The 27,911-nt window shown below is 38.0% G+C and overlaps 1 pseudogene; it reads right to left on the bottom strand.

The window, feature by feature from the left end:
* The window catches only part of LOC128094742 (zinc finger protein 431-like), a 102,263-nt pseudogene that overhangs the window by 61,945 nt on the left and 12,407 nt on the right, over window positions 1–27,911 (bottom strand).

Raw genomic sequence — 27,911 nt, 5'->3', positions numbered from 1 at the left:
AGGCAATGGTAGCACATGTCTTTAATCCCATCATGTGGGAGGTAGGGATCTGTCTGGATCTCTGTGAGTTCAAGACCACACCGGGGAGCAGAGCCAGGCATGGTGACACACGCCTTTAATCCCAGCACTAACCATAGAGGTCTAGAGGTCTGTACAGAGAACAGGAAGAAAATACCAGAAAAATGGAAAGATCTCCCATGCTCATGGATGGGTAGAACCAATGTAATAAAAATTGCAGTCTTACAAAAAGCAATCTACAGATTCAGTGCAATCACTATCAAAATCCCAATACAATTCTTCACAACCCTCAAAAAAACAATACTCAATATTGTTTTTTCATATGGAAAAATAGAAAACCTAGGACATCTGAAATAATCCATTACAATAAAGCAACTTCTGGATGCATTACCATCCCTGACTTTAAGCTCTACTATAGAGCTATCATAATAAAAACAGCTTGGTATTGACATGTAGACTAATGGAATCAAATTGAAGATTCTGACATTAATCTACACAACTACAAACACCTGGTTTTTAACAAAGGAGACAAAACTGTACAATGGACAAAAGAAAGCACCTTCAACAAATGGTGCTGGTATAACTGGATGTCAACATATACAAAATTGCATATAGATATATATTATCACCATGCACAAAACTCAAATCCAAGTGGATCAAAGACTTCAACATAAATCTAGCTATACTGAACCTGAAAGAGGAGAAAGAAGGAAGTAGAATAAAATGCATTGGCACAGGAGACCACTTCCTATATACAACACCAGTAGCACAGATATTAAGAGCAATAATTAATGAATGGGACCTCCTGAAAATGACAAGCTTCTGCAACACAAAGAAAACAATAAATAAGACAAAACGACAGCCTACAGAATGGGAAAAGATCTTCACCAACTCCACATCTGACAGAGGGCTGATATGTAAAATATACAGAGAACTCAAAAACTAAACAGCAAAATACCATACAACCCAATTAAAAATGGGGTACAGATCTAAACAGAAAATTCTCAACAGAAGAATCTCAAATGGCTGAAAGACATTTAAGGAATTGCACAACATCCTTAGTCATCAGGGAAATACAAATCATAATGACTCTAAGATACCATCTTACACTGTCAAAATTGCTATGATCAAAAACACTAATGACAGATTATGTTGAACAGTATGTGGAACAAGGGGAACTCTACTCCACTGCTGGTGGGAGTACAAACTTGTACAGCCATTTTTTGAAATCAGTATAGTTGTTTCTCAGAAAATTGGGAATCAATCTACCTCAAGACCCAATGATACCACTCTTGGGAATATACCCAAGGGATGCTGTAACACGAATTTCTAAATGGTCTTATTAAATAAAAAACTCAGGGGAGCCAGGTATTGGGGTGAATTCTGAAAGGTCAGAGAAGTAGAACAAGCCACAGCTAACCTCACCTCACCAACTTCTGAGCCAATCCTGTTTCCTCAAACTGGAAGCCTCTGAGTCCTCATCTGAATGAATTTCAACTGAACTGCTGCTAAAAGCTTAAAAGCCTAAAAGCCTCCAGTTCCTGGTCCTCATGCCTTATATACCTTTCTGCTTGCTGCCATCACTTCCTGGGATTAAAGATGTCTTTCCCAGGCAAAGACATGAGATCTCAAATATTGGGAATAAATGTGTACCACCACACCTGACTCTGTTCTTAGTGTGGCCATGAACTCACAGAGACCCAGATGGATCTCTGCCTCCCAAATGATAGAATTACAGGCTTGTGTGCCACCATTTTCTGGCATCTCTGACTAATCTAGTGGCTATTCGGTTCTCTGAACCTCAGATAAGTTTATTAGAATACACAATATATCAACCACAGAATGCTCAATTATACCACAAGTACACTTGCTCAACTATGTTTATAGCAGCATTTTTTTGTAATAGCCAGAACCTGGAAACAATCTAGATGCTCCTCAACCAAAGAATGGATAAAGAAAATGTGTTACATATATACAATGGGGTATTTACTGAGCTATAATAAACAATGACATCATAAAACTTGCAGTCAAATAGATGGAACTAGAAAATATCATTCTGAGTGAGGTAACCCAGACTCAGAGAGAGAAACATGGTATGTACTTGAGAAGGAAAAATTAGTAGCCATCTTGAGAGATGCTTCCTCCTCCTCTCCTCCAAAGGTATTTGCTGATCAGTAGTTTTAGAAGTGAGCAGAAGTTAAACTTATAAGGCTGGGAAAATAAATCTTGGACTTGGCAAAACAAGATATGAGGAGTAATGAGCTCAATTGATCAGAAGTTGATCTCAGAGGAGAGTAGGACTGGAACAATAAATCTGAATGTATATATCCTAGGTTCAACAAAAGCAGGACATAGGGAGTAAAAATTTGTCTCTGTAGATACCCTGAATCCTGTTAGCCATCAGTAACCTCATGCTTATAGTTCAGCCAGTAACTTCAAAGAACTGCCTCAGCCCCAGCCCCCTCATCCAATCCCAAGCTGCACATAAACTTTTCCTGTATTGACCCCTCAAAGTTAGTGCTTGGGGCCGTTCTCCTTCACCTGCTGTGTTGGATGTTGGATGCAGACCAAGCTTGCTTGTTTTGTTATTAAAAACCTCTGTGTGCTTGCACCGGCTATTAGCTCTGTGGTGGTCTTGCTTGGGGTTCTTGCAACCTGGGCACAACATACTCATTCATAAGTGGATACTATAGGTAAAACAAAGGATAATCACACTATAACCTATAGCTCCAGAGAACCTAGGAAACAAGCAGGACCCTAAGAGGGATGTATGGATCACTTTGGGATGGGGAAACAGAGGAGATCTCCATCAGTAAACTGGGAATGAGGGGGAGCAATAGAGGAGAGGGGATGATGGATGAGAACATGAGGTAATAGGGTGGTCAAGCTGGGGGAGGGATGGAATGGGAGAACAAAATGATATGAAAGAGATATCTTGATAGAGAGAGACATTATGGGATAAGGAAGAAACCTGGTGCTAGGGAAAGTCCCAGGATCCCATGAGGATGACCCCAGATTAGACTACTAGCAATAGTAGTAAGAGTGCCTGAACTGGCCTACCCTGGTAATCAGATTGGTGAATACTCAATTGTTCATCATGGAGCCTTCATCTAGTAACTGATGGAAGCAGATGCAGACATTCATAGGCAAGTACCAGTCCAAGCTCCGGGAGTCCAGTCAAAGAGAGGGAAGGGGCATTATGTTAGCAAGGGGGGTCAAGATCATGATGAGGAGATCTGCAGAGACAACTAAACCAAGCTCAAAGGAACTCATGAACTTTAAACAGACAGCTGTGGAATTTCTAACACTCAGTAAGCACTTCCCTTTCTTCCTCTTGGATACAGGGTCCCTAACATGCACAGAACATTACAAAGTGTATAGCAGAGAGATCCTTCTGCACCACAGCTTGAAGATACCCAGCCAACCTAGGGCAACTTTAAATCATCTGATTGTTATTTACCAGGCATCAGCAATTTTTAAAAAGCACACCAATGGTTGTCCATGCCTCTCTCAGCTATACATTGGTAGCCCAAGAATCAACAATTTCCAAGTGGGTTGACACTGTCCAGTCATTCCAGCCCTTGGGAGGTGAAGGCAGGACATCAAAAGTAAAATCACCTTGGGCTATAATTGGAAACCTGGTAATTAGGGTCCCTATTAGTGTGCAGGGGAAGGACCAGGATGAAAAAGATAGAAAATTTGGGATCAGTTGGACCTTGCATAAACTGATGGCTCAGGCCCTGAAAGTTTTAAGAAATACAGCTTCTAATATATTATTTACATAGAAAGAATGGGAGAGAGTTAGCACAAAGCTAAAAAAGCAATGTTGCCGAGAAAACAGGATACTTCAGACTGAGCATATAATGGCCTTGGGACAGGTAACAAGAGCCCTTCAGGGGTAAGAGACCAGATCTGAAACCTTGACCCCCTTCAAGACCCTATCAACAGCCCCAAGCCTGGCCTTACTTAGCCTGCGCCTGAGCAAGGAAACAGAACTAGTGCTCCCTTTGTCATTTCATCAGGGCATATGAGAAAGCCTGTGTCCCAACAAGCTACAATAAACTGCCCACCTCAAACCTAAACACACAAAAACACATCAAAATGGAAACAAAATATTAATGCATGGAAAGGTAGAGCTTAGAAAGAAAGAATAGTGGAGATTATATGGGCAATCCATATAAGAAAGAATAGTAAGAAACTATTAATGAGAGTGGGTGGTGGTGGTACACATCTTTAATCCCAGCACTCAGAAGTAAGAGGTAGAGATCTTTCTGAGTTCAAAGACAGCCTGATTTACAGTGCAGCCTGTCTCCAGGACAATCAGGGCTACATATAAAAATCTATCTTAAAGAAATGAAAGCAAAATTATTAATGACACTAAAAGTTGATTTTTAAGAAACATAAACATAATTGATATACCTTAAGCTATATTACTTTAAAAAGAAAAGCAGACTGAAATTGCCAATTTCAGACAAGAATTTAGAGTTGAGCTTAGCAGTACAGCTCTGGAATCCTACCACGTGGTAGGTTGAGGTGAGGCAGGAGGATCTAGAAATGAATGCCTAGTAGGGCTACAGACTGAGTTCAAGAACACCTTGGGCAACTCAACCAGACCCTACCTCAAAATAAAATATTTTTAAAGGTTCAGTGGAAAAATGCTTGCTTAGCATGTAAGAGGCTCTAGATTAAATACCCAAATACCCAGTACTAACTACCTACCTACATACACACACACACACACACACACACACACACACACACACACAAAACAAACAGAGCTACTACAATCAATCATACTGAAACAGATGATTAGGAGAGAGTGCTATAACATGGACCAGCTGATTAGCTCAGTGGGAAAGGAACTTGGAACCAAGCTTGAGGACCTTAACTTCATACTCAGGAAAGAATCCACTCCTCCAAGTTGACCTTCATACATGTGCCCACCAGTCCAAATTCAGAATTCCTTAATTGCCCACTATATGGTAGTACAGCAATTGATCACAAAAGAGCTTCTCTCACCACACTGCCAGATGACAATGGCAAACAAAGCATTCACAATTAACTCCCTATCAAATTATCACAGGACAATTTCCTTAGGGTAAAACAGAAATTAAGGATGAATTTATACATAAAAATTCATACATTTTAGGCACTTCCATTTTTGAGTAAACAATTACCTCTACTCTAAGTTACAGAGAGAATAAATAAATTAGTAGTAAAGTGAATAAGAATCTTGAATGTAGGGTCTGTCAAATGAAACCCTTAACAGTATGTATCAAGGTCTCTCCCTTGTCCAGCTAGGGCAGTTCTTACACAACCTCCAGAGTGATGATAGAGTCTGCTCTATTGCCACTCACTCATTATTGAACTCTTTTGTGACAAGAGCAGTTTATTGTCAGCACTTTTTACCTTTGATAATCTCAGACCTCAAAGGTGGGCTGTTCATCACACATCTAAACCTTGACTTTCCTCTAGGGCATAACATACTGGATGTCATGTATGAGTTACCCTCAACACTGCTGACTTGCTATTGGAACATCCCCACAATTGCCTGAGAGATGGCAACCACCCATTGCTATAGGTTCCTCATACTGTTGTGCTATGTGGGTGTGAAAATCTTGCCCACATGCCCTCCAGCTGACATCCTCCTCACACAGCAGTACTATAATTCACCACCAAGAATCAGCATGCTGTGCCATCTTACAACCACCACATCCTTAACTTTTATAATTCACTACAGTTGACCCTTATGTACAGGCTGTGCAAGTCTCAGGGACCTCTCTTTTCTGCCAGGTAAAGTGATTCCTCACTTTTCTTTTCAGCTCTACTGAGTTCAATGACCTGTGGCTCTAGAACTTGATAAATTAACTCCTGGATGTTGGGGCTAACATAATGAGGAAGGCCTTCCCAGTACCTGTAGTCTTAGGAGAACACATCAGAACTCAGGTATTTCTAGTAGGGCCAGAGTAGTGTCTTGTATGGGGGACTGTAGAGATGACTCAGCAGTTAAGAGCATTGGCTGCTCTTCCAGAGGACATGGGTTCAATTCCCAGCACCCACATGGCACCTCACAACTGCCTGTAACTCCAGTTCCAGGGCTCTGACAACCTCACAGACATACATGCAGATAAGTAAATGAACAAGTAAGTAAGTAAGTAAATAAATAAATAAATAATTTGAAAGTGTCTTGTATGGCAAGAACAACCCTGCTCCCAAGACTCCTGGAGTACTATGGTAGTCTACACAGTGAGGTGAAGGACAGTTGGGAAAATTGAAACCATATATGGCAAATATAAGAATGAATTTATAGGGATGAGATTTATTGTAGCAATGGAAAACACAGAATAACATTTCCCCAATCTCAGAAACAAACTATAAAATAAGGAATGCTTATGAAAGAAATATCAAAAGATACCATAAAGAACAGTCACAGACCATTCAAGTTGTACATAAGCAGGGTACAAAAACTGTTAGCATTTCAAAAGTACCGACAGCCCTACCTTCAAAATGGTTGACTGATAAACCTGTTTGGGTTGCCTTTGTCATTGGCAAAATTACAGGCCTTAAAACAGCTACTAAATGAGCAGTTAAATGCTGAACATATTGAACAATCAACCAGTCCTTTGAATTATCCTGTATTTGTTTTTAAAAAGAACTCTGGAAAATGGAGGATGTTAACAGATCTAAGAGCCATAAATAAGGTGATTTAGCCAATGGCTCTTTACAGTCTGGAATTTCCTTGCCTTCTTTATTACCTAAGTGATGACCTACTATAGTGATTGATTTAAAAGACTGCTTTTTTACTATACCATTACAACAAGAAGATAGAGAAAAATTTGCCTTCACTGTGCCTAATTATAATAATACACAGCCTAGTAAGTGATATCAATGGAAGGTTCTCTCACAAAGGATGTTGAACAGCCCCACCCTCTACCAATATTTTGAATGACAGCCATTGGAAATAATTTGTGTACAGTGTCCTCAATCTATAATTTATTATTATATGGATGATATCTTATTTGCTGATTCAAATTAGAAAATCTGAATGCTGATACATTAGAAAAACTGTTTGAAGAAGTAAAGAAAATTTTGCCTTGCTGGGGATTACAGATTGCTTCTGAAAAATACAAAAAGGAGAGATTCTATCGATTACTTAGGATATAAAATAGGTTTACAAAAATTTCAACCTCAAAAGGTACAAATCAGGAGAGTTCATTTTGTAGAATTTGGAAAATAAAAATATGTATACCATACCATAGATCCATATTCAGGATTTCAATGGGTACTTGAGTACTTGAAAGGCTGATTCTGTAATTATACATCTATTAGAAATCATGGCTACTCTGGGAATACCTGTACAAATTAAGACTGACAATGCTATAGCATGTGTCCACTAAAATGAAATAGTTTTTTGCATATTATAGCATAAAGCATATTACAGGTACACCACACAACTCTACAGGACAAGCAGTTGTAGAAAGGTCTAATCGAACTTTAAGGAAATGACTAATAAACAGAAGAAAGTAATGGAGACCCCCAGAGAGAGACTGTACAATGCCTTATTAACATTAAATTTTCTTTTTTTTTTGTTTTTTTTTTTTTGTTTGTTTGTTTTTTTTGTTTTTCGAGACAGGGTTTCTCTGTGTAGCTTTGCGCCTTTCCTGGGACTCACTTGGTAGCCCAGGCTGGCCTCGAACTCACAGAGATCCGCCTGGCTCTGCCTCCCGAGTGCTGGGATTAAAGGCGTGCGCCACCACCGCCCGGCGGGAACATTAAATTTTCTAAATGCTAATGAGAAAGGAATGACAGCTGCAGAGAGACATTAGACATTAGAAAAAAAACTACTGAAATAATTCATTGAAATGTTTTGTTAACTTAAAAGTTTTTCATGACAATGAGACACATCTGCTCCTGGCAGTACCAAATTACCTCAGAGAAGATGAGTCATTGAAGAAATTCCTTATGGAGTTTGCTTTCATTGTGGCAAATTTAGCTACTGGGCAAAGAAACTGTTCTTGCCTTTGACTGCTGACAGTGTGCTGTGCAGACTGGACATGAGGACACACAGGAAGAAGACTATTGAACTTTGGCCAATACAATGCAGGACTATCCTTCAGAATTTCTGCTTCACAAAAGAGTCTGTCAGATATTCTGCAGGACACAGAGAAAGGTAACTGATGAACTTTGCCAAAACAATGTAGGACAATCTTTCTGCAGGACACAGAAAAATGACTGATGAACTTTTCCAATATAAGGCAGGACAGTTCTTCAAATTTTCTGCTTCACTGGGAATTCTCACAAATACTATGGGCCTGTAGGCTGAAGACAGATGTCCAATGTTGCAGAAGGAACTTTGGATGACTGTCCAGGAAGTTAGATGTTTCTGTCATTGCTAGAGTTTTGGATGTTGTTTGTAATGCACTTTTTGTTTACTCAAATAATATTCTTCTGGGGTCTTTCATGGAGCTGAAGACTAGTTTTAGTTGCAGTTATGATAAAGAGTAAATTTGGTATAAAACTTTACCTTCATTAAGATAGGATAGATAATGGAGTATTTTCTTTTAAGTTGCCAAACACAAATATACTGGAATTCATTACATTGTTAATGCAATCTTTACTTGATAATTGTTCTTATCTTGTACAGTCTTATGTTAAAGGTAAAACTTTTCATTTTTTTTGTTTGGACAAAAAGGGGGAAATGTAGAATATTATTTCAAGGTGTGTTATTTTGTTTATGCTCTGGAATGTTTGTGTAATGATGCAAAGATGTGTTTGATTAAATAAAGTTCACCTTCAGTCAGGAGACTGAGTCAGCAACTAGCTGACAAGAAGTGGTAGGGAGGAGCCAGGTGAGAAAGGGTTTATAAAGAGGGGCAAGGACAAGCATGAGGTCTTATTGGAGAATGCAAGCAAAGAGAGAAAGTGAGATACTTACTATTCAGCCTCTGAAGAGCAGAATTCTACCTTAACCTTCGAATCTTGAGTTCTTTAGAGGGAGAGAGGTTTAGCTAAGTTCCCTTCATAGCTTTTCCAGAGTTGGATCTAGAGGGAACAGATTTCCCTCCAGCTATGGTGCTTGCAATCTAACTGCTGCTAGTAGCAGCAGAATTGCAGTTGCTGATTCAGACAGCTGTGGCTTAAAAGGCAGCAACCATTTAAAGGACAACAGAATTCCCATGAGATTATTCCACCCTGGTTTTTGGCATAATGTCCAAGTTTCCCTGTTTTGACACCCTATTAATGATGGTGCTGAAGCAGCAGCCAGGAGCAGTAGCAATGACATGAAGAATCCCTGTCCAGATGGTTTTGTAGAGGAATTTTATCCAGTGTCTTGCTTATAAAGACTCCACTGAGATTTCTTGCAAACCATACTAATATTTGACTGGCACATTCCATCTGATGTACTGTATTGTTTTCTGACTCAGGTGATCCCAGAACTACTCATTTCTACCTGTTTAGTTCTCAGCTATGGAAATTAAGTGATGAGAATTTGGAAAACAGCAGGTGGCGTCATGTGCACTGGCTACAGTGATTAGAGAAATGTCTGGACAATTGTGATAGCCTGTGGAGGCTGACAAAGGTTTCCTAGTGAGGTCTAAGCTTGCTTTACACATCAGAGCTGCACTAGAGAATTGTTTGACCATAGGTATGGTTACTAAATGATTGGAAAGGTTTGCACTTATCTGTGCTAGGGGGAGGTCTTTTGCTCCACCCCTTGGCATTCCTATAAAAAGCCCTTTAGAAGAGACAGAAGGGGCCAGTAGATAATGATCCAAGCCCTCCTGAGGCTATCCTGTGTTTCTATCTGTCTCTCTCCCCTTTTATTTCTATCTAAATCTCTTATCTTTCACTCCCCAAAAGCACCCTGGGGGAAAAGTGGGAGCTGGTCTCGCACAATAGTCACTGGATAATCCAAATTGCAAGTGCTCCTATTGTCACATCTTTTGAGTGATTGCTAAAGTGGAAACTTCAGGTGATGGATAGCAGAAAATGACATTCCCCTCCAGGACACTACTGTGGTTGAGCATCTTCACACTCTTGCACACTGAGCCATCTAACTATTTCACCATCTTTCTTGTGAACATAAGAGTATCCATGATGATGACAACCTAGAATGTTAGTGACTCTTGTTCTTTTTTAGGGTACATTGAGTTGGATGCTTTTTGGCTGACAACTTTTCATCATTTTGAAATAAAAGTGAAGCAAAATATCATCCATGGTACCAGCTCATCAGCTTCAGAATCCTTCAGTGGTTACAGAGATGGCTCAGCAGCTAAGACTTTGTGCTGCTCTCACAGATAACCTGAATCTGTTCTTAACATCCAGGATGGTTGGCTGACATTCCCACATTGGCTCTGGATCTGAATCCCTTTTCTGCCTGAAAACTAGGCAAGCACATACATGCAGGCACTCATATGACCTATATAGTATAAAAAGAACTCAAACAAAAACCTGTAAAGTACAGATAGTGTTAAAAAGGAGCATGTTAAGAGAAGACAGTAAATTTACTTGATCTCTATAAAATAACTTGTTTTATTTATCAGATTTTGGCATTTCTATTGAAATGTTAAAGATTATAAATATAATCAGGCATGGTGGAATATGCCTCTAATCTTAGCAAATGGGTGTCAGAGAATAAATTTTTGAATGCTGGAAAAAATAAACCTGTTATTGTAAAATTACGAAGGTTTAATACTTTGTGTTTTGGGGCTGGAGAGATGGCTCAGCACTTAAGAGCACATACTTCTCTTTCAGAGGACCAAAGTTGGATTCCAGCACCTATATAAAGCAGCTATATAGAGAAACCTTGTCATAACAACAAATTGCACAACTATGGATACTTTTTGTAAATTAATTACTTTTTTTCCTTTTGCAGATAGGGTCTTATAATATAAGCCAAGCTGGACTCAAATTCAGAGATCCACCTTCCTCTAACTGCCACAATGCTGGAGTTAAAGTCATGTGTCACCAGGTCTGACCAATTTTTGTACTGTTTGAGTCATTTTCATTGAGTTTTGTACCGTTTGAGTGATTTTCATTGAGTTTTAATTCCACAGAATTTAAATTTTACTTCACATTGCCATTACAATCTCTGAATGTGGAAGGAAACTCATATATATATATATATATATATATATATATATATATATATATATATATATGTATTTATATATACATAATTTTACTCAAATTAAAACACTTGATGTTTATTTCAATTTCAAATACTATTTTTAAGTGACAGAATCTTATTTGTAGTTGAATTCAATGGTTAAAATTTGATTTTTCTACACAGAAAACCAGGGTTGCAATTCATGTGCTGTGTGCTTGTGCATGTGTTTTCCTTTTTTGTAAATATCATTATGTAGCCCAGGCAGGTGTCAAACTTGTCTTCCCACATCAGTCTCATGGCTGCAGGGATTATACACATGGGTCACCACTACAGTCTGGGCTGTACTTTTTATTTTGGAGCTTTTTTCTCTTCCCTTGTCATATTTTGACTGAGGAGAAATTCTATACATTCATGTTTGTCTGAATATGCTGTTGGCATGTCTTCATGATTCCTTAAAAAGTATCCTCTTTGCTAAAACATTTCCTAATCCATCTCCACTCTGAGGGACACTATTTTAGTTTTTTGTTTGACTCTCTCTTGCTAGTTTGCATATGGTTATGTTTTGTTTTACTTTGTGTGTGTGTGTATGTGTGTGTGTGTGTGTATTTATATATACTATATACATATGTATGCATGTATAATTGTTCATGTCACACGGACAACACTGGAGTTGGTGTGGCATGTATGTATTGAAGCTAGTATTATTTTAAATATAAACTACTTCAATTTGAAAAGCTTAGCTGGGATTTCAACTGCCCTTGAATTTGATATTAACCAGCTAATGAAGAAGAAAGAGAAATTGAAACCTCAAACAGTAGAATACACACACAAAAAGTGAAATGACATTGAATCTGAAAATGAAAGAGAAATAAAAATGTACCCCCAAACCATCCAAAACTCAAAAAAAACCCCTGGTACTGGTGAAATGGCTCAGCAAAGTTCCATCTCCAGAACACAAGTGAAACAGGAAGAGAGAACTGATTATACACAGTTGTCTACTGACCTCCAAACATGTATAGTGACATGAGTATGACCATGTCATAAATAAAAATAAGTGTGAAAAATAGTCTCATTCACAGGTAAGCTTCTAATAAGAACACACCCGAGAATTAAAGCTGTCCTTCCTAGGGCCCCTCAGTGGATAACTCTGTAATACAGAACTTCTAATTATTCTTAACCACATTAACCCCAGTTTATTTGTATGTACACTATAACTAAACAGCAAACTGGCATTGTGTCAGAACAATGTATTCTGCCTCACTGAAATGATCAGAAACACAATAGTTCTTTCTCCTACCAGAATTCTGGATTGTGGCTCCATTTCTGTAGAAGTTTTCTAATGAAATTCAAGTCATTCTGTTGACAAGTGAATAATAATGAAAGGACAGTTTATATAGATACATACAGAGAAATGGGAGGGGGTGCTTTTATGATCACTACAGCTAGCCAACACAATGGATTCTCTCCTTCCTGTGTTCAAGAAGAAAAAACAAACACAGCCAAGACAAAAAGATTATTTTACTAACAGGAGGCAAGGAGATTAGGGGAAGCATTTCCAAATCAATGCTTTTCTTCAAGAGTCTGGAAAAGTTCATGTAGAGGTCTGCCTAACCTTAACCATGCTCAAGTCCACTTTTGAACATGGTCACAAGGCAAAAGCACAAACATGTTGGGGTATGCTTAGCTAAAAGTGATGCAAGAACATATGTAAATTATGACATGATTAACAGAAATGCCTATAGCATGTTCAGCATGCATCATGAGGTCTTAGCTGAAAATCAAGTAAAGGATACTTTGAAAGAGGATTGCTTAGGAGCTAATGCTACTTGTTAATCAAAATGTATGTTATAAAAAGTAGATTTTATCACTGTCAAACTTCTCACCAATCTAAAGGACCAGAAAGAGTTCATTTTAATGATCCCTGGCTGCTGTCTCCAGAGTTGTGACATCAGTATAGAAAATCCCATTCTTTTTGTTTTTAATTTAAATTTATTTTTAAACATTTTCCTTAAAACACACTTGCATACTCATACACTCATAGATGTGTTTGTGGACTTAGACAAATAAATAAGTGTAGTTTTAAAAGATAAAACAATAAACAAAAATAGCAGGAGTGTGATGTATAATGTAGTATATCCACAGGGAGGAGAAACAAAGAAATTGTCCTCAGAAGCATCTAGGGGCTCCTTTTACTGGGTGTTTCTATTATAGGCAGACAGACAGTGTTTCAGTGTCACACTGTCCTGGTTGCTTAGGCTGTATCTGGCAAGACACCTGTGGGCTCCTATATAGATTGCTATAGCCTAATGCCCATAACCACATCACACACAAACACTACAGAAATGTTTGATAAAGTAGAAATCACATCAGCAGTGTGATGAGATGTACAAGTGAGTGATGAATATCCCACTTTGTTACCTACCAGGTAAGTGAAAATGCTGCTTCAGCTACACATGAGATAGTCATTGTTACCGGTATCCTATTAATCATTTCAACATTTACATTATTAAAACTGGTTGAAGAATCATAAAATATTGGAGGTACAATTTTGGATCATAAATTCAAATGTAGCCCTGAGTAAATACTGACATCTAAGCCAGACTGGAATACAAGAAACACCATCTCAAAGGAATTAGTTAAGATAGGAAAAACAAAGCCAATAAGAAAAACCCACCACTTTTTCAAAGACACTACAGCTTGAATAATATTACCTGGTAATTACACAAAAACTAGACCACTTTGTTGATGGGCATCCAATTCTATACACTGCAGCAGAAAAATACCCATTACCAAGTAAAAGTGCAATAGAAGAAAAGAAATCATAGATGGAATATAAAAACTTCCAAATAAACTTCAGTAAATGTATGCTGCAGGCTGAAGGAACATATCATAAGAACTCAGCTGGTTATGGCAAAGTCACTACTTGGAGGGATCAAGGATTTCCTCCAAAAGAAGCCAAATTCCAAGGAGCTTTTGGTGTTATTTGGCTTGTTATATATCAGCTGTCTTCTGTTACGAAAATCATTTGTGCCTTCATAGTTTTCCCAATTGACTTTTCCCTAAGAAGGGCTAACAATGTGGACTGATCACTCTCTGGACATACACATTCCAGGTATTTGGAGAACAGCCTCAGGAAAGGCTTTCTCTGGAATCAGATATCTCCCTTGGCCACTTTCAAGAACTAGCAGTAATAACAGTCCACATGCAAGTCTCCTGATTTAAGATAAATTCCACAAGGAGACACCACCTAGATCAGGTGGACGGTAAGTAATAGCTTTACACAATGTAGCTCGGACCCTCCTTTCTTACATCCTTACTAAATTTATAGACCTTTAACTCCTTACCTAACCACTTCTAGGAATATTTAGATATATTTCTGTCCTGACAGCTATGCTCAGCCAGAACCCCAATTCAAGCCTCCCTGTAATTATCATCAGTGGCAGCATCTGATCAGGTCCATCCCCAGATGGAGGAAAGTACCTTATCAGAGATACCTCTGTACTCTCTAAGAACAGACTTAAGCATCCAGGCTACCTGTTTGAGAAGGCCTGGCAGATGTACCAATTAAGCTTTACTTTCTCCTTTCCCAAACCTTACCTCTAGTTCCAGATCTCCTTTTAACTATCACCAGAGGCATCTAGCTGTACACAGGTTGCCTAGCGACTGAGCACACTTTCCCTCACCCTGCAGAAAAATGGCAGATAGCTTGGACAGATAGGAGCCACAGGAAAAAAGAAGACAGTTTTATTTTCTTCCATTGACCTAGCAACTTATAGATTCTTAACATTTTCTACTAATTATGTTTAAGACTATAGTTGAGCACGTAAGATTTCCTCTTCTTAGATATTACCCGAATTTAGCCTTTAGTTAATTCATTTCCCCATTGGCCACTTCCCTTTGGGGTTGCAAATGATAATTAATGGTTATTGCCTCTCAATGTGATTCTTATCTCCCCTCCGTTTGACCCTGGAAGCCTGGATTTATATACCAGGACTTCCAGGGCATGAGGGATGGAGAGAAAAGAGAATGGAAGAACTAGATGGATAAGAACTTGACAGGAACAAACTGAGATGGGGAAGAACTAGATTGAAGGGCTAAAAGACAGTACTAGAGGAATGAGATGGAAGATGAGGAAAAGCCAGATGGGGAAGTACTAGCTGGGTAAGAACAAGGTGAAAAGGACCTAGATGAGGCAGAACTAAGATGAGAGAATTAAGACAGAATGTAGAGGGAGCAATAGATAAGTATAGAGAGAAATCAGGCAAGAAAGGAGCTAGACATGAGAACAGAACTGAAGCTGTGTATAAAGGATGTTATGCCAGAGGAATTAAAGCAAGTGGACTATAGAGCTCGGTGTGCTGAGATTCTATTTCCCCAAAATAGTCCTTGCCATTAGTAGTTCTCTCTCCTGAGCCCCTGGGATGTATAATATTAAGGCTGTTCCCTCTAATATTATACAAGAAAGGTCAATGTCTACTCTCGAGGTTTCAAACTGTAGATATTAGAGTGATATGCACCCTAAGACTTCAGTGAAAATGAAAAATTATTTATTTATTTTAAAGCTATGATAAAAGAGATGAAGCAATTTTTATTAACACTGAGGATAATTGTGACGTCTAACATCTTTATCAAATTGTTCATATGAATAGAGTTTTTCTCATGTATTAGTTCTTTGCTATTTGCTGGCATCAAGATGATTATATTTAAATATTTCTTAAAATATTATTTCCATGGCTAGCAAGAAGGCCCAGCAATTAACATAAATTAATTCTCAGGACCCAGATCAGGTGGCTGGCAATGTCCTGTAATTTTCTGCTATAGGAAGATACACCTCTGGCCTCTTTGGGAATTAAAAAGCACATGCCCATCCTCACATGCTGACACACTGACATCACATATTTAAAAATAAAAGAAATCTTTAAATAAACATTTCCACTCATAACTGTTTGTCTCCTGTATTCATTCCCCTAACTCAGATGTTGTAGCATATAAAGGCATACCTACAAAATTTTCTCTATCATTAGTTTCTTCATGTAACTGAAATCAGGCATGCTGGCTGAAGACTTTTTACAAACAGAGTTTCTCTGCATTATTTCATGTATGTCTTTAAAGATAACAGCAATATGTAAAGGCATTACCTCTCTATGGTGATTTGAATGAGAAATGTCCTCCAAACTTTTGAGTATTTTGAACACTTAGTCCTCAGCTGGTGGTATTGATTGGGAAGATTTAGGAAATGTCACCTTGCTGGAGGAAATAGGTCACTGGGGTTGAGCTTTGAGAGTTTAAAGCCTCACATCACTTCCAGTTCCCACTATTCACTTCATGCTTCAGGTTGAGGATGTGAGCTCTCAGCTTCCTGCTTCAGTTGTCATGCCTCCCTGTCATGATGAACTCTGGAACCATAACCCAAAGTAAATTCTTTGATAAGTTACCTTAGACATGCTGTTTATCACAGCAACAGAAATGTGATGCATATCCTTAAAAGTTTTTCTGCTGTATAAGTTAATTCATGTATCTGAAATGAAGTTTGCTATGCACCTTGTTTATATTCATATGGTTTCACTCTAGTATGAGTTCATTCATGTCGTTGAAAATGACTGATTTGTAAAAGCTTAACCACATTGTTTACATTTATACTTTCTCTCCAATATGACACCTTCCATGATTTCCAAGGCTACTGTGACATTCAAAAGCTTTAGCACATTAATTACAGTTACAGAGTTACTCTTCAGCATGACATCATTCATGATTTCAAAGATGATTGTGCAATGCATAGGCTTTACCACATTGACTACATTCATAGGGTTTTTTTCTCTCTGGTATGAATTCTTTCATGCCTTTGAAGAATACTGGGAGACAGAAAGGCCTTGCCACATTGATTACATTCATAAGGTTCTTTTCCAGTGTGACTTCTTTTATGAATTTGAAGTTGACTATGATATACAAAGGCTTTACCACAATGGTTACATTTATGGGGTATTTTTCCAGTATGAATTCTTTTATGCCTTTGAAGATGACTATGATATGCAAAGGCTTTACAACACTGATCACATTCATAGGGTTTCTCTCCAGTATGAATTCTTTTGTGCCTTAGGAGATCACTGCGACATGCAAAAGCTTTACCACAATGATTACAATCATAGGGTTTCTCTCCAGTATGAATTCTTTCGTGATATCGAAGATTACTAGGATATGCAAAGGCTTTACCACAATGATTACATCCATAAGGTTTTTCTAAAGTATGAAACCTTTCATGTCCCCGAAGATCACCATGGCTTGCAAAAGTTTTACCACATTGACTGCATTCATACAATTTTTCTCCAGTATGACGTCTTTCATGATTTCCAAGACTACTGGGACATGCAAAGGATTTACCACATTGATTGCATTCATAGGGCTTCTCACCAGTATGAACTTTTTCATGCCTTTGAAGATGACTGTTACATGTAAAGCCTTTACCACATTGATTACATTCATAATGTTTCTTGCCAGTATGAATTTTTTTATGCCTTTGAAGCTGACTTTGATGTGCAAAGCCTTGACCACATCGATTAGATTCACAGGGTTTCTTTCTAATATGACATTTTTCATGCCTTTGAAGGGAATTGGAGGAATGCAGAAATTTGCCACACTGATTACATTCATAAGATTTTCCTGTAGTCTGAGTCACTCTACCTGTACCAAATGAACCAGGACAAATTGGAGGCTTTCCAGATTGCTTGTATTCATAGGACTTTTCTCCAGGGTTAGTTTCCTGATGTGTTTCCAATGAAGGTTGAAAACCAATTAATTGTAAACATGTATCATATTCACCAGATCTACTCATAGTAGAGGCTTCTATATATCTCTGAACTGTTCTTGGAGAAAAAGAGGTACATTGCATATTTCCATATCCTGTATGCTCACATGGGTTGTATCTAGAGTGACATCTGACATACCTATTAAAGGATGATAAAATAAAAGTTTTAACATTGTATTCAGACAATTTAACTTCATAACAATTTCTCTTCCAAATATTGACATTTGGTACAGGGATTAAGGTTTCTCCACTATAATTACATTCTTGACTCTCATGGACTGCTCCTGTCACTGAATTTTGGTAAGTCACTACAAACATCTTTCAGTAATGCTTGTTTTACTATGGTCTATTTGTATATTATAAGGTCTTGGACATACAATGATCCCCCTAATCATAGTCATACCTGAATGGTTTGAAAGTAAATAGACTTGTTAACTCTAGTTAGTTCATAGCTCACAGAATTATGACTAATAGAGGGGCATTTTAATGGCAGGGTCCATCCATGTATTGTTTCTTTTTTTTTTTTTTTTGGTTTTTCGAGACAGGGTTTCTCTGTGTAGCTTTGCGCCTTTCCTGGAACTCACTTGGTAGTCCAGGCTGGCCTCGAACTCACAGAGATCCGCCTGGCTCTGCCTCCCGAGTGCTGGGATTAAAGGCGTGCGCCACCACCACCCGGCCATGTATTGTTTCTTAATGAAATGTCTTGCAAATACCAAACAGCTAGCTACCTTACACTGAGGTATATAGCTTTGTGAAAATGTAATAATCATCAATACAATTAAAACTGTGCTTCTTTTTTCTGTTGAATGTACTGAAATTACAAGGGGATATTAAAATTCCTTTAGAGGGACATTTGTATCAGCTTGCACATGAAAATTACCTCTCATTTCTTCTAGAACTTTCACAAGGTTCTTCAATATTGTGGTCTTCCCATTTGTAGCCTAAAATACAGTAGCAGAAAATGCATGACTGTTGAAAATTTTAGAAAACTTGTTTCAATCTTCAGTGAACCATATAACCATTTCTGAACTATTCACCACATTCTTCCTTTTATGCAACATAATTTACAGTAGAGCACTGGTAACCAAGAAACACTTGCCCCCTTACTTAGAAAGTGGATGAAAATTCACATTCTTACCTATAGAAGTGAGGTTCTTGCAGGTTTCCAGCATCACATCTTTGTACAGACCCTTCTGGAAAGGATCCAGCAAAGCCCACTCTTCCTGAGTAAAGTGTATATGCACATCTTCAAAGGTCACTGAATCCTAAAATATCCCATATATGTGTATAACAGATGGATGAGACTGACAGGATTACAAATGTATATTTTATTGACATTATATCCACATTATTCTGTGTGCTTCACTCATTCACTTCATGACACAGAATTTCTAATGTAATCACCAGTTCATTTTAGAAGTAAACTAAAAACGGATGATCACCCCTGTCATGTCTGGGTCCACTGATTATGTTATTGCAAGTGAACTGCCTACTAATAGCTATACAAAGAGACAGGCAAATAGATCAATAGTATTGATAAGAGCAACTAAATCAACCAAAACAAATTAAATGAAAACAAAAGACAAAAACTCAAGGCCTCACTGGAAATTCCTCCAAATAGTTAAACATTCATTCTAGGTCTGTACTTACTTCACAAAAAACTGGAATGCACCAGTTTAAACTGTAAGGCTAATAATACAAATTAATCCCATTTAAAAGTTACAGACTGACAAATAAAAAAAAACTTAAAAAATATTACCTAAGTTGTTGTGGGATAATGCTCTTGTACACTGGTTTAATAAAATGCTGATTAGCCAGTAGCCAGGCAGGAAGTATAGGTGGGGTGAGCAGACTAGGAGAATGCTGGGAAGAGGAAGGGCAGAGTGAGGAGTCTCTAGCCAGACACAGAGGAAGCAAGATAACAAAGCAGAACTGAGAAAAGGTATACCAAGCCACGTGGCTAAATATAGATAACAATTATGGGTTAATTTAAGTGTAAGAGCTAGTCAGTAATAAGCCTGAGATAATGGCCAAGCAGTTATAATTAATATACGCCTCTGTGTGTTTACTTGGAACCAAGCGGCTGTGGGACATGAGTGGGAGAGATTTGTCCTGACTGCAGGGCTGGGCAGGACCAGATAAAACTTGTGCTACAAAAGTAAATACTGATCTTATTTAAACAAACAATGCAGGGTAGAAGAAATGGCTCAGGAGTTAAGACCATGAATCACTCTTGTAAAAGACCTGCTTTTGATTCTCAGAATTCATACTGTTGTTCACAAACAACTGTAACTCTAGTTCCATGGAATGCCCTTTTCTGACTTATGTGAGTACCAGGAATGCACCATAACCAAACGTACAGGCAAAAGAATCATATACGTTTTTAATAAATTTTAAAAAATTAATAGCATACAGAAATGTTACAGAGAATTTTACACATTTGCGATACAATGATTCAGGAGACTCAGACAGTATTAATGTCATGAATACAAGCCATTCTGGTAGAAAAAAAGATACCCTTTACCAAAGTTCAAAAGTCAAAGTGGGAGTGAAGCTCAGGACAACAGTGAATGCTTAACATGTACAAAAAATTAATTCTAATGCCCATCAGCCAAAGAAACAAACAAAGAAATAAGTCTGGTCAGCAAGATGGCTTAGCATGGAAAAGAATTTTATCTTATTTATCTATTTTATCTTATGCTGTTTAGGGATACAGTCTGCAAAGATGGTGAAGGCATAATAGCACAAGAATGAAACTGGTTGCTTAGTTTCATCCACAAGAAAGAAGTCACACAAAAAATGGGAAGTGGGTGAAACTTTTATCACTTATAACCCATTTGCAGTAATCTACTCCCTACAGAAAGGATTTTCCTCTTAAAAGGTTACAAAAGAACTCCAAAGACAGCCCCAGCTGGAGAGATGTTTTAGGAGTACTTACTGTTCTTCTGAAACATCTAAGTTTGGTTCTCAGCCCACAAATAAGGTGGCTCACAACCACCCCTTACTCTCACTTCCATTCCACAACAGAATAATAAAATAATAAATTATAAAGTATTTGGGGTTGGAGAGATGGTTCAGCAGTTAAAGACATTTGGCTGCACTTCCAGAGGTGTCGGGTTCCATTCCCAGCAACTGCATGGCAGCTTACAACTGTCTGTAAGTCCAGTTCCGTGGTATCCAACACCCTCTCAGAGACATACAAGTAGGCAAAACACCAATGCATATAAAATAAAAATAAAATCATTTGATGTTGGACATAGTGGTATAGGCCTTTAATCTCAGCACTTAGGAAACAAAGGTAGGCAGATCTGAGTTTGAGGTCAGCCTGGTGTATAGAGAGAGTTCCAGACAGCCAGGAGCTACACACACACACACACACACACACACACACACACACACACACACACACACGCGCACGCACGCATGCACACATTCACACACATGCACGTGCACACACACACACACACAAAAACTATCTCAAAAACAAACAAACAAAAAAGAACAATAGTAACAGTCCCAACAATGTTCAAATGTTCAAGGCAATCTCTTGATTGTGACCTCTTGTAAAAATCAAAAAGAAAATTCTATCTTTCAAAAATATATTCAGACATTTCAAACAGAATATATTCCCATGTGTTTCCATTCCCCTCCTTTGGAATGGGAACACAGTGAGGAGAGATTAGACCAAAGCAAAACTTAATCCAAGAACAATTTAGATTTAGATCTAGTCACTCTGTCTCAGATATCTGGAGCTTCAGTTTCAAAGGGCTTAGATGGCTAGTTATTTCTACAAATTCTCATAGATCTCACTCCTCAACTACTTCATCTCCCTCTCCAAGGTAGATGTTTCAGAGCTTGTGTACAATATAAATGGTTTTTGTGAACATGATACATCAATATTAAGATGTCAGAGGTTCAATGTACAGCATAAATTCAACACAACCCAAAGAAAATTCCCAAACATTCATAACAGAAAAGCTGATTCTAAAACTATACATAAAGTGGAAAAACTCAGATTGCTCAAGTGATTTATAAAGAAATAGTATACACATTGACACAATCTAACTTCTATACTTATCAAAAAGCGACATCAAGAAAGTATAATAAATATATTTGTGAAAAAATATACTGATCAAGAGAAAAAGCCAAAAACAGAAGCACAAAAACATAGTCAAGTTATATACAAAAAGGATCAAAGAAAACTCATTGGGGAAAATTGTGATCTTGACAAATGTTGCCTGACTACCTATGATTTTACATGTTTAGATATTAAGTACACAGAGATTTCACAACTCCCACAAAATTAACTCAAAATGAACAACAATCTGTTCCACTACTGGCACTCCAGCTGATGATCTTCCTCCTAATAAAGAGTCACCATTTCTAGAGCTATCTCTGGACAAGAAGGTGATTAGATAAGCCTGCTATGGCTCTGCAGTCCACCACCCTCAGCATACATACTTTCCCTTGTGGTTCCATAAAAACCCAGTCCAGATGATGCCTGTAAGAAATATCAAACAGGAGTCTTTTCTATCAAATAGTCTCAAACTTGGGTTTAGGGTAAGGAATTCAAATATTATCTCCCCCATTCAGCAAAACCTTTCTTTACTGAAAGGCCCACTTCAATATTCTAAGAACCTGATGACTTTAAAGCAGTGCCTCATTTCCCCACCTCCTTTACTTCCTGTAGGCCAATTCTTTTCAGACTCATCTAATGAATAAGATTATGAGGTATAATCACAAATGCTGGGGAAACAACATAGTCACCACTTTCCTTACAATCAAAACTAAGTTCCTGTCTCTACCCCACCTTATCATTTCCTCTCTACACCCAACTATATCACTTCCTGTTTCCTCCTCTCCCAAGTGCTGAGATTAAAGGTGTGTGCCACCACTGCCTCAGCCCCGCACTCTGATCTCCAGGCAAGCTTTACTTGTTAAAGAAGAAACAAAATATCACCACATTTGCCCTTTTTTGTCTGAAATAAAAAAGAAAAGCTAGCCTGAAATTATATTATATGTGCAGAAATTTACTACATTTCAGCCAGGGTTACTACTGCTTTGATAAAATATCATGACTAAAACAACTTGGGAAGGAAAGGGTTTATTTGACTTACATTTCCATGTGACATTGTTCATCATGAAAGGAAATCAGGACTGGAACTCAAACAGGGCAAGAGGTAAGAGCAAATGCTGAGGCCATGGTGGGGTGATGCTTACCGGCTTGCTCCTCATGGCTTGCTTGTTCAGCCTACTTTCTTAGAGAACTCAGGATCTCCAACCCTGGGATAGCACCACCAACAATGGGCTGTGCCCTCCTCCATCAATTACTAATTTAGAAAAATCCCCACAGCTGGATCTTATAGAGGTATTTTCTCAATGGAGGTTTCCTCCTCTTAGATAATTCTAGTTTGTGTCAAGGTGACATAAAAGTAACCAGGACAGGTACTTAATCCAAAATTGCCTATGACATGCTTTTCTCTCCCAGTCAACCTGACTGGAGAATTTAGCCTGGCTGCTATTGTGCTCCTCTCCTATCTACATTGAGACATGTTACAGGGATTGACAGTTGATAAAAGTATAAGAATATCATCAAGGAACTGTTTAAAAAAAATATTGGATATTTTTCTTTTATATTTTTTTATATGTTTATAAAATAAACAGCCCATAAGGGAGACAAAGTCCTCACTAGCTTATAGACATTTAAATTTACTGATTTTTTTTCAAGGGAGGGTTTCTCTGTGTAGCTTTGCGCCTTTCCGGGAACTCACTCTGTAGCCCAGGCTGGCCTTGAACTCACAGACATCCTCCTGTCTCTGCCACCACCACCCGGCTTAAATTTACTGATTTATTGGCATGTGAGGTTCCATATACACATTCCACAAGTTTTGCTTGATGAAAATCCAGCAAAAAGATGGTAAAATCAGACAGAAAAATACAGAAAGAATTAAGTATGTCCACAGGTATTAAAGAGTCATATCTGAGAGAGTGCAAAGTAAGAGCAGACTGTCTTCTTCATTGTTCCTAATGAAGAAGGGGAGAATACAGATATCCAAGCACACACCAGTAAAAAGGTGTCCCATATTCTCATAGTTACTCATGAGGAAAGAAATAAGAGCTAAGAACTCTCCAGAGGACACTATGAAGAGGAACAAGATGGGTGGCAGTCTTTAAAAACTCATCCTCATTGTATTCTCACACTTTGGGATCTCTTCCATCCCAATGTAAAAAAATATTGTCTGACAATTTCCTATAAACAGGCCTATCTTGAACATAAACTAAACTATAGGATATAGGATGGCCTTTTGAGAAAAACAAAGGTCAATGTACTGTTTTGTCTTATAATTTAATCTCTTTATAGGAGGGATGGTATATGCTAACTTTCTCAGGTTGTCTGCCTCCATTTGCTGATGAGCCTAAACTGAAGATGGGTATTTGTCTCCCAAATTCTACCCAGGGAGGGTCAACGTGGACATTTTTAAAGCAAACACTTTTGGCACATTGATCCTCCTTGACCATGAGTACTGACTGCCTCTCATCTGTAATAAGGGTATCAGAAGATAACATATTCAAATGTTTTCCCCGGAGGTGTACTCTAATTTACGTATTCTGTCAGTTCATCTAGACAAATCTACACAGGTTATAAAGAAATAATGAAGAGGAGTGTACTTGGTCCAGCTAATTTTCACTGAATTCAACAGCAATTCTCTTTATGTAAAACAGTTTACAAAGGGGTAATACAATTTTCATTTACTATTATCTTTCACCTAAGACCAAAATGTCTGTGAGAAACTGTGTAGTGGTAGCCAGCACACACCTTTAATCTTGGCACTCAGGAGGCTGGGACAGGGAGATATCTATGAGTTCAAAGCCGGCCTGGTCTAGAGAGTGAGTTCCAGGACAGCCAGAGCGATGAAGAAAAACCCTGTCTCAAAAAAATCAACAAAAACAAAAAAGAAAGAAAAAGAAAGATGTCTGTGTGTTGTGGAATAGAATATTTAACTATGTAAAGATGTGTTGCATTTGTTTATTTTGCAGAATACTTGCTTAACTATGTAAAGATGTGTTGCATTTGTTTATGCTACATTTATTTAACTATGTAAAAATGTATTGCATTTGTATATGCCTCATTTGTTTAACCATTTAAAGATATGTTATTGTTTCACCTTGCTTACCTAAGGCACCTGATTAGTCTAATAAAAAGCTGAACAGCCAGTAGCTACATAGAGGAGGGAGAGGCAGGGCTGGTGAGCGGAGAGAAAAAGGGAGCCCGCCAGGCAGGGGCTAGTCAGCCATGGGCAGCCCGCCATCCAGACACAGAGGAAGCAGGAAAATAGGACATACAGAAAGACAGAAAGGTAAAAAGTTCTGAGTCAAAATGTAGATGAAGAGAAACAGGTTAAATTAAGTTGTAAAACCAAGTGGGACATGCATAAAATAAGGCCAAGCATTCATAACTAATAACAAGTGTTCCTGTCATGATTTGGAGGCTGGTGGTGCAAGAAAGCCTGGTAGTAGTAAAACAGCTACTAGGATACTCATCCATGAAGAAGATAGGGAGAACCTTCTGTTTAAAGATCTCTGAATAGTAACTCCAAGATCAGAGTTTTAAGATAGATTTCTTAGTTGTGTTGTGCTAAATGTTGTAAACATCTATTCAATGATCTTTTGCTACATATTTGCTACTTCTTTTTATCTGCAACATACACTCATTAAAAACCAAAAGCACAGTTATGGCAGTGATGCCATGTATAACATGAAAACTGTCTTGTGTTTTCTGTAATGTTTAGTTGAACACTATGTACCTAGGAAATATTTATTAAATTATCTTATTATATAGTTTCTATTCAGCTCCCTTTTATTAATGTGGTATTACACAGCACTATCCTAAGCCTAGCATATTCTTAAGATTAGGAGTGTCTACTTACAAAGGATGACCACCACCAGGTTTGTTGACTATTGATGTTCTATCATAGAAGGAGGAGATAAGGAGGGTCAATGGACACTCATTCTGAGTATCTAGCCTCTTTCCAAGCCAACTATATTCAGTTCTGCCCTATTGTGGCCTTGTGGCTTTGGGGAGGAACTAGAGCATATAGCCTTGGAAAGACAAGGGAGAAAGGTGAGCTACCCATAAGCAGCTATGAAAAAGCCATCTTTCAAAATGGAAATTTAACTTGAGTGCTTTCAGGCTTGCCTCCTATCTAGACTGAGAAATGTACTGTAATGCCAGAGTATATGGGCTGTGAAAGACAAGGGAGGTGAGCTCCACATAAGTGCAGCTATCAAAAATCCATTATACATATTGGGTGGAGACATTTCCATGTGGCTACTTTGAGTACACACACTACTGTCAGTAGCCAAACATTCATGCTTAGTAAATAAGCCAAATAAACTCATTGGTTCGCCAGGGTGGACTTTTTAAAATTGTACTTTGGCTTGTCAATGGAACTTTATGAGTGTTAGCTCTCAAACCCGAGACAAATCTCTAAGTGAGGTATCTATTAACATACCAAAGCAGATGCTGAATGCCAGGTTCTCCCAGAATCCCTCAGTCCCTACCGGTTACAGGTCCTCCCTGAACTCTCCACCCCAGAGACTGGGCTGGGTTTCCCTTTCTTCAGCTTCTCTGATTCCTACAAAACCCATTGATTTTGGCTAAACAGGCCTTTTTGGTCTCTTGGCTACTTGGTCTCCTGGCTCTCCCCTCTCCCCTCCCCTGTCCTCATATGGCCTGGTTCAGTTTGCTGGTCATATTCAGTCTGGACCCTTCCAGATGCCTCAGGCTATACTTGCCTTTGTATCTACAATAAACCTTCTCCTCTTCCATACCTACGAGCCGTCATGACCTTTTATTTCTTTTTTTTTTCATTAAATGAGGGAATAGACATTTTCTAATCTCTCTCTACCAAGAAAATTCTTAGAACAGATCTTGAATTTATTTCTTACTATTCCTAAATCTCTTGGTATTGAGAAAAGTAATCAGTAAGTAAAAGAAAACATTTGAAGATGTAAATATGAAAATGGCCTTAGTAAAAGACTTAGATATATGAAGATGAAGATGGGTGGTTATCTCCAGAATGAAAAAGACTAGAAAGTTTGTTCAAGTTATGAGAATCTGAGTAAGTTTCTTAAGGTATATAAAAAGTGAGATTTAAAGATGATGTATATTGTATTAAAGTTTGTAAAGTCATAGATCAATTACAAAGATTAGCTAAAATGTTATCAAATCGAAGTTTATTTAAAAAACATGTGGCTATTGAAATACTACATAGTATTATATCAGACTGGTATAAAATTGATCTCCTGGGTGTTGCATAACTATACTCAGAAGCTATTCTAATGTGGTCAGATGAATTAACAGGAAGAATATATTCCCCTTTACCCTCCAAGGTCAGTGAGGTTCCATGGGACTGTACACCATCTCTTAATGTTCTGTAACTGTGGAACATCACCTGTTCTCTTGTTCAAGGAGAGCATAGAGAACCCACTCAATGAATTCTAAACAGTATGCAATGTACAAAGAGAAGACTGAATAGAGACAAGATTTCATCAGTGCTTCAACAGAAGATATATTGACTTATCCTCACATTGATGGACAACTTGTAAAAGAAAGGCTACAAAGTCTGATGTTCATCTCAAGCGGAAGTGACCCCTGAGGACTAGATGTTCAACTGGCCTTGACAGTACAAAAATAAAAAAAAAATTAATTTTGGCTACCTATACAGTCTTCAGCACTCAAGATGAATGTTTAACCAAAGAATAAGAGCATTGGTAACAATCCAAGGAATTACACTCACTTCCAGACATTAGATGTTCATCTATACGAGATGTTATTTAGACAACTATATCTCACTAATTTTTTCTTCTTGATAAAAAGATGTTGCCCAGGTGTAAAACTTGAGACCTTGGCTCACTGAGGCACATGCCCACAGCCAAGGGAGACAGGTCTATTATTTTATTTTATTTTATTTTTTTTTG

The sequence above is a fragment of the Peromyscus californicus genome, unplaced genomic scaffold, assembly GCF_007827085.1.
Source record: "Peromyscus californicus insignis strain IS unplaced genomic scaffold, ASM782708v3 Scaffold_4__1_contigs__length_199733344, whole genome shotgun sequence".
NCBI classification, from domain to species: Eukaryota; Metazoa; Chordata; class Mammalia; order Rodentia; family Cricetidae; genus Peromyscus; species Peromyscus californicus.
This window is presented reverse-complemented; position numbering and strand designations above follow the sequence as displayed.